Source organism: Syngnathus typhle, linkage group LG19, assembly GCF_033458585.1.
Source record: "Syngnathus typhle isolate RoL2023-S1 ecotype Sweden linkage group LG19, RoL_Styp_1.0, whole genome shotgun sequence".
Classification (NCBI taxonomy): domain Eukaryota; kingdom Metazoa; phylum Chordata; class Actinopteri; order Syngnathiformes; family Syngnathidae; genus Syngnathus; species Syngnathus typhle.
Window position 1 is genome coordinate 1,289,270 of NC_083756.1, and position 7,122 is coordinate 1,296,391.

The following is a 7,122-nucleotide window of genomic DNA, read 5'->3' on the forward strand; positions in this document are numbered from 1 at the left end:
GTTTTGAGTTAATTAGACGATTCAAGTGATTAGTTGAATACCCTACTAGTATACTTTTTCATGATATTTTAATATTTTGAGATAGTGTTGGATTTTGTCCACAATTTAGGGAGCGCGCTATCTGCGCCTCACGGCAAAAGCCATTGCCAATCACCTGTTATCCAATTTACTCCCTGCGTGCTCGTTTGATTTCTTCAGATTTAGGAAAATGCTAAGACACTGAAGCAGAAATTAGACTTACAGAGGTTGGTTGAGTTCAATCACAATTCTTGTTAACAAAGCTCTGTTTTCAGGAAAGTACAATACAGCGCTGGGCCTTTTGTGCGACCATGCTCAAGAGCAGAAAGTCTCCATTCAGAAAAGGCAATGTTCAAGGTTCATTGCTCAGCTTATATTCAGTTGCACATGTCGGGAAGGGCCGAGTTTGATGGGTGATGAGTCTTTGGGCAAGTTCGCAGTAGAGTTTGATTCCATGGGAGTGGGTGCTGGTTCGGTGAGAGCTGGTTCCGTGGGGTTGGGTGCTGATTATGACCGGCAAAAATGACCGAGTCCGACCGAGTCCGAGTCCACAGCCCTGGTATGTACGTGTGTATGTATGTATGTATGTATGTATGTATGTATGTATGTATGTATGTATGTATGTATGTATGTATGTATGTATGTATGTATGTATGTATGTATGTATGTATGTATGTATGTATGTATGTATGTATGTATGTGTGTATGTGTGTATGTATGTATGTATATACAGTATATATATATACGTATATATGAATCTGTACGAACACGTAGGAACGAGCTGACCGGTTGACCGCCAAGATGGCGGCATAACACAAAATCACGTAATAAAAATCACCTGACTGCAAAGCCTCTATAGTCCGAAAATTACGGTACATATATATATATATATATATATATATATATATATATATGTATATATATATATATAGGAACGAACGGTCAGCTCGTTCCTACGTGTTTGTACAGATTCCGTTTGATTTCTGCGCTACATTTTCACCGATTTCATCCGAATTATGGCTGATTTGCTATCCAATGAAGTTGGGCATTTGGATGAAGAATCCAAGAAACGTTACCGAGAGAAGTCGAACCTTGTTGGCACAACGGATCCGTACCTTTTACCAAGAAGCATGCTAAAATCACCTGAGCATTTTGCAACAGCCGACCTGCCTGATTTCTCATATCCAGATATTTATAATTACCTTGTCGATTCACCATCTCCGTACACTGGAAAGGACCTTAAGGCATACAAGAGTCTGGATGCCTACAAGTATTTTACAGCAGCTTTTGTGCATGATGGGCTGATATGGCAGATTCCAAACAAGAATCGTTTTCTTCTCATGACCAAGGTAAGGAAAATATCATATTGAAATCTGAGAAATTAATTCCTACAATAAAACATTACATAATTTCCAACTATTCAGTATAGACCGCAATTTCTACAAAAATACTTTTTAGAATTCATGCTTAATAATTCCTTTTGGTCTCTTGCTCAAAATGAACCAGGTTTAAATTTTCAAGCTAATTTAATGAATGATTCATGAGAAAATTTACCAAATGCCAGGTAAAATATGCATAAATGGACAGTAAGATGTCTAGCCTTGTATATTATTTCCAAATTAGGGACTGATAATAATATAAGGTATGTCATATTATCAGTTTCAGGTAAAACACTCTCAACGGATGAATGATCCTCCCCTCAGACCTTGGGTAGCAATAGCGAAACATGGTTAGATCCTGTGCTGCCACTGTACCTGCATGGCTGGCTTGGGTGAAAGATGTTCACATTCAGCAGCATCCCTGTTCGCCCTGGAGACATTAATACGTATGAAGACGGGCACTTCATGCACATCACTACCTTGTCAGTGGCTGAAACCACTGCAAAGCACATAGAATATGCTGAAGGATGCAATATCGATTTTTGCCCGTCCAGCCCAGAAACGAAAGTCAGAAGTTTCAACTCCTGAGGAAAGTGCTGCGAGAAAACTGCTGAATGTTCCTCCACCAACTGGAGAGCAGAAAGCTGCCTTTTACAAGGCTTTGTCTGAATGCGGTGGAAGACCAGCAATTTTGAGCATTGTCCCTGACTATGCTGACAACTTTGTGCCAAGGGCAGTGTTATGTTTTTGGTTTATTTTTGCATGGTGCCTCATCTGATTGGCTTGAAAACTTAACCAATAAAAATGTTAACCTTGTGCCAATGGCTTGAAAACTTTATCAATGTAGATTTTATCTTGTGCCAAATGAAGTAACAAAAAGCCTCTTGTTCAAAAATGCTTCATTTAAAAAAAAATTGTTTCACAAGGTTCATAATATTTTTTGGGGAAATTTCCTAATGCATTCACTCACGAGAATTAATTGTTCAATTCCAATATGAAGTTCAATATTTACATTGATAAAGTTTTCAAGCCAATCAGATGAAGCATCATGAAAAAATAAACAAAAAATAAAAATGTAGGGGGGGGGGTGAACTGAAGAAATCATCCCATTCCCTGCCTTGCTGCCTTTCTAAAAATGCACCCAGCATTTTCAACAATCATATTTGTATCATCCCATATTGTATTATTTCACATTTTGTGAAACAAATCCGGGGTGAATAATTTGTTTACATACCTGATATGAAGTGCTCATTGCATATCCTTGTGTAAATCGTAGGTTTCCATCGTTCACGACGAATCGCCGCGATCCATTTATCACGTTTTTGGATGTTTGCTGGAAATCTATAGAAGCTAAGATTTGGTTTATCGCCTCGTCTATTGCTACATCCAACAGCACAGCAGGTTTCCGGCATTTTCAAGCTCAAATAGCAGCAGATGTAACAAGAAAGCGTGTGTGAGTCGGCACTGAAATGTTGACCGGCAAGATGGCCGCCAAGCTAATGGGCGCGGCTGATGACGTCAGCTGCAAAGCCTCTATAAGTCGCGTTTTTTTTCATAGTTTGGGTGGGGGTGACTTATACTCAGGAGCGACTTATATATGTTTTTTTCACAAATCTTTACTTGATCATTAACACATCACTTACAAGTATAGTTGACCACTTCACATGTTATTTTTAGTATAGTTGATCACTTCACATGCTTTGATATCTTTATCTTGAACATATTCAAAACATGAAAAATAGAGAGAAAAAATCAAATAAAGTAATTAACACTTTATCCTCTGGACATGTCCTCTGTCACCAGGATGACATAAAGGACGAGAAATTTGATCGATGGATTTAATGATTTGGAGTGACACAAATGGTTTGATAATATCGTTGTTTATGTGATAGTTATTTAAAATATAGTTTATATATCGTTGTATGGGCCTGTGGAATAATTTGAACTGCGGCGCGGCACACGGCATTGTTGACAAAGGACGATCGATGGATTTAATGAATTGGAGTGACGCAGATGGTTTTATAAACGTGTTATTTATGTAATTTTTTTTTTTTAAATAACTGAATGTTACGTCAGGCCCGTTCTCAGCTCCTCGTTTGTGTTTGTCACGTTAGCATGCCGTATCGTTTAGCCTGTTGTTGCTCGTTCATGTCTGTTCTTGGTGTTGGATTTTGTCGAATAAATTGCCCCCCAAAATGCGACTTATACTCCGGAGCGACTTACATATGTATGTTTTTTTTCACATTTTTGGGCATTTTATGGCTGGTGCGACTTATACTCCGGAGCGACTTATAGTCCGAAAATAACGATATCTGAATGGCAACTTTGAAAATGCGCAAGAGCACATAGTTTGTTGATTTTTTTTTTTTTTTTAACGAAGTCTGGCTAGACCAGGGGTGGGCAAACCTTTTGACTTGCGGGCCGAACTTGGTTCTAAATATGGACCGGAGGGCCGAACCAGGAGCAGATGGATGTAGTGTTTGTTTGAAGTAATATAAACGACCTGTAAAGGTCATTGCATAAAAGGTTTTGGCCTTTAGTAGGTAGTAAAGCATGGATATTCCAAAAAGGTTTTTTGAAAACAAATGCATTTATTAACAGCATTAAAAAAAAAAATCACACTAAAAAACTGCTATCAGTGATTCTCATAAAATACGACACTGTTATTATGAATAACAGTCTCCATCACTTCAGTGCCTGCAGGTCAGATTAATGAAAGATGTTTATCTTATGAGATCACATCAAACGGCAAATATTCTGACCAAATATGTCATCTTGAAGAATGTTCTTGAGCATCCTGCATTGTTTGAAAATGAGAATGGTCGCTAGTTTCAATCCCTGCTATTTGTACAAATCATATTCAAAATGCATTTTTATACAACAAACTTGAGAGCCTCCCCTTCATTTTCAGTGGGAACAGTGATGTTGGTCTCCCTTTTTTTTGCTAGTGCGTCATAGTCTGGAGTAAAATTTGTTGTGGCAATTCTTAGGAGAGATCCGAGGTGTTGGTCCGTTTACCTAGATCTGTGACGGGTTGATGTTGATGTTCATGTGGCTGAACGTCACGTCGAGCCAAATTGGTCACTCTTTTTTAAATACTCGGCACTCAGTGTCCACCTTGCTTTTCCTTGGGCGACTCATTTTAATGGAAGGATTCCAGAGAAAGGTTTGTGGGTGGCTTTAGCGTAAAACTGTATCTGAAAGCTCAGCGCGCGAATTACAAGAATGCTGTCGTCACAGCCCACGCTCTAAATTCGGCACTGCTACAGATAGAGCGCGAGTGCGCCATGTCCGTACTACTGAGTACGTACACGCACTTGTGAGTGTGCACCGAGCTTTCTGACACGGCTTCCGGTAGTAAATGCGCAGGCAAGCGGTTCTCCATCTACTGGGGAAACGCAGTCATTGCAGGAGAAATGACCAAAAGAAAATGTTTAATAATACAATTTATTCAGGGTTGGCAGGCCGGATTAAACAGTCCCGTGGGCCGGATGTGGCCCGCGGGCCGGATGTGGCCCGCGGGCCGTAGTTTGCCCATCCCTGGGCTAGACGGTCCTGACCGTCACATGTACAACGTCCTAGAAGTCGATCCATGCAGGTAGACCTTGATAACAAAAACTCGGTGTATGTCCTCCTCTGCTGTCGTTAGATCAACCTTGTGAATTGGAACGCGCGCCGCGTCTCATCTGATAATTTTAGCTAACACTCAGAGGACGATATTCATCAACGTCATGGGCGTTTTTGCCAGTTGTGCATTTCTACAAATGCCCTAGACTGGCGTGTGCCCAGTCCTGTGTATTCCAGCAGCACCCCGTGTGGCCTTTGCCACCTCAGCAACGCTCTGTCAAGGTTAGGCGGTCATTGCGAAGAGACAACCATCTTCCCTCAATCGTTGGCTTCCCTGAAAATGATCAAATATGTGGTTGGATTAAGAATGCATTTCCATTGAGTGGCAAAGCTTGTTTTTCCACGCCGATGCATCAACTGTCCTTTACGACTCAAGTCCATCCATCCATCCATTTTCTGAACCGCTTAGTCCCCATGGGGGTCGCGGGCGCGCTGGAGCCTATCCCAGCCGTCATCGGGCAGTAGGCGGGGGACACCCTGAACCGGTTGCCAGCCAATCGCAGGGCACACAGAGACAAACAACCATCCGCACTCGCACTCATACCTAGGGACAATTTGGAGTCTTCAATCGGCTTACCAAGCATGTTTTTGGGATGTGGAAGGAAACCGGAGCGCCCGGAGAAAACCCACGCGGGCCCGGGGAGAACATGCAAACTCCACACACACTCAGTGTACACACGGGTCATTTGAAGCCTATTTCAGATGTGTCAGGAGAAGCACGCCTGTTGTAACAGTTTGAGTGGAGCGGCCTCATCTGAAAAAAATCACCTTTGCTTCTGAGGAGTCGCTTCTATTTTCAAAAGCTTCTGATCGGACATGTATTATTTTAATTGTCATTAGCTGTAGGTTAAACAGAGCAGTGTCAGGTGAGGTCACATTCTCCCGTCCTCCATTAAAATCACACTCCACCGAGATCATTCGGATCAACTTTGGAAATGTAATTGGAGCTTGACATCATTCCAAATCCCGGGCTATCTGAACTCCAACTATTCCGTACACCTAAAAGAAAAAGGTCTGAGTGTAAAAGTATAAAAAAGAGGCTACGGTAATATATGCAGCCCCGCTGCTCTGTTGCATAAAATCCATTCCTCAGTGCCCATTATGTTTCTTGTGAAAGCTTTCACTTGCAGAGTGTTTCCGCAGAGCATATATCATGGACGAGCTGTGGTCTGATGACAGAAAGTCCCCACCTCCCCTTGAGGCCTCATTCAGTATTTCTGAATAATTACCTTCACGCAATTAAAGAAATCAATAAATTGCAGTGGCGGCTCGGTGGCGCACTGGCTAGCACGTTCGTCTCACAGTAAGGAGGGTGCGGGTTCGATTCCACCTCCAGCCCTCCCTGTGTGGAGTTTGCATGTTCTCCCCGTGTCCGCGTGGGTTTTCTCCGGGCAGTCCGGTTTCCTCCCACATGCCCAAAAACATGCTTGGTAGGCTGATTGAGCGCTCCAAATTGCCCCTAGCTGCGGATGGTTGTTCATCTCTGTGTGCCCTGCGATTGGCTGGCGACCAGTTCAGGGTGTTCCCCGCCTACTGCCCGATGAAAGCTGGGATAGGCTCCGGCAAGCCCGCGACCCCTGTGGGGATAAAGTGGTACAGGAAATGGATGGATGGATGAATTGCAGTCACTCTCAAGGGCACTAAGCATAGGCTAAATAAAAGCTCAGATTGTCACACATTGTTCCCACCTGTCCGGCTCTCTTGAAGATCCCGTTAACCTTCAGTTTCTATTGTACATTTAAAAAAAGAAATCATCCATATCAGTTTATTGCTAATCAACAATTGGTTCTTCGGCGTTAAGAGGAAATAGTGGGGTGGGGCTGAGGTTTTACATGAAATGATTAACAGCAACTCCAAATCTGGTGGGATTTTTAAGTTTGATCTTATAAGGCTTAACAAGGGAAAGCTGCCATTGTGGCTCATGTGAATCACTCATCAAAGATTTAACACAATAAAACAGAAGCGTTGAAAAACCTTAGTTGTTATGAAAACCAAGTCGGGCCGGCCCACAAAGGTGCTTGTGCTCCAAAGTAAAGGAGAAGCAGTTTGGGCTCTAATTTGTTCCTGGCAACACGTCAAGCAGCTGTTCAAGTGTTCC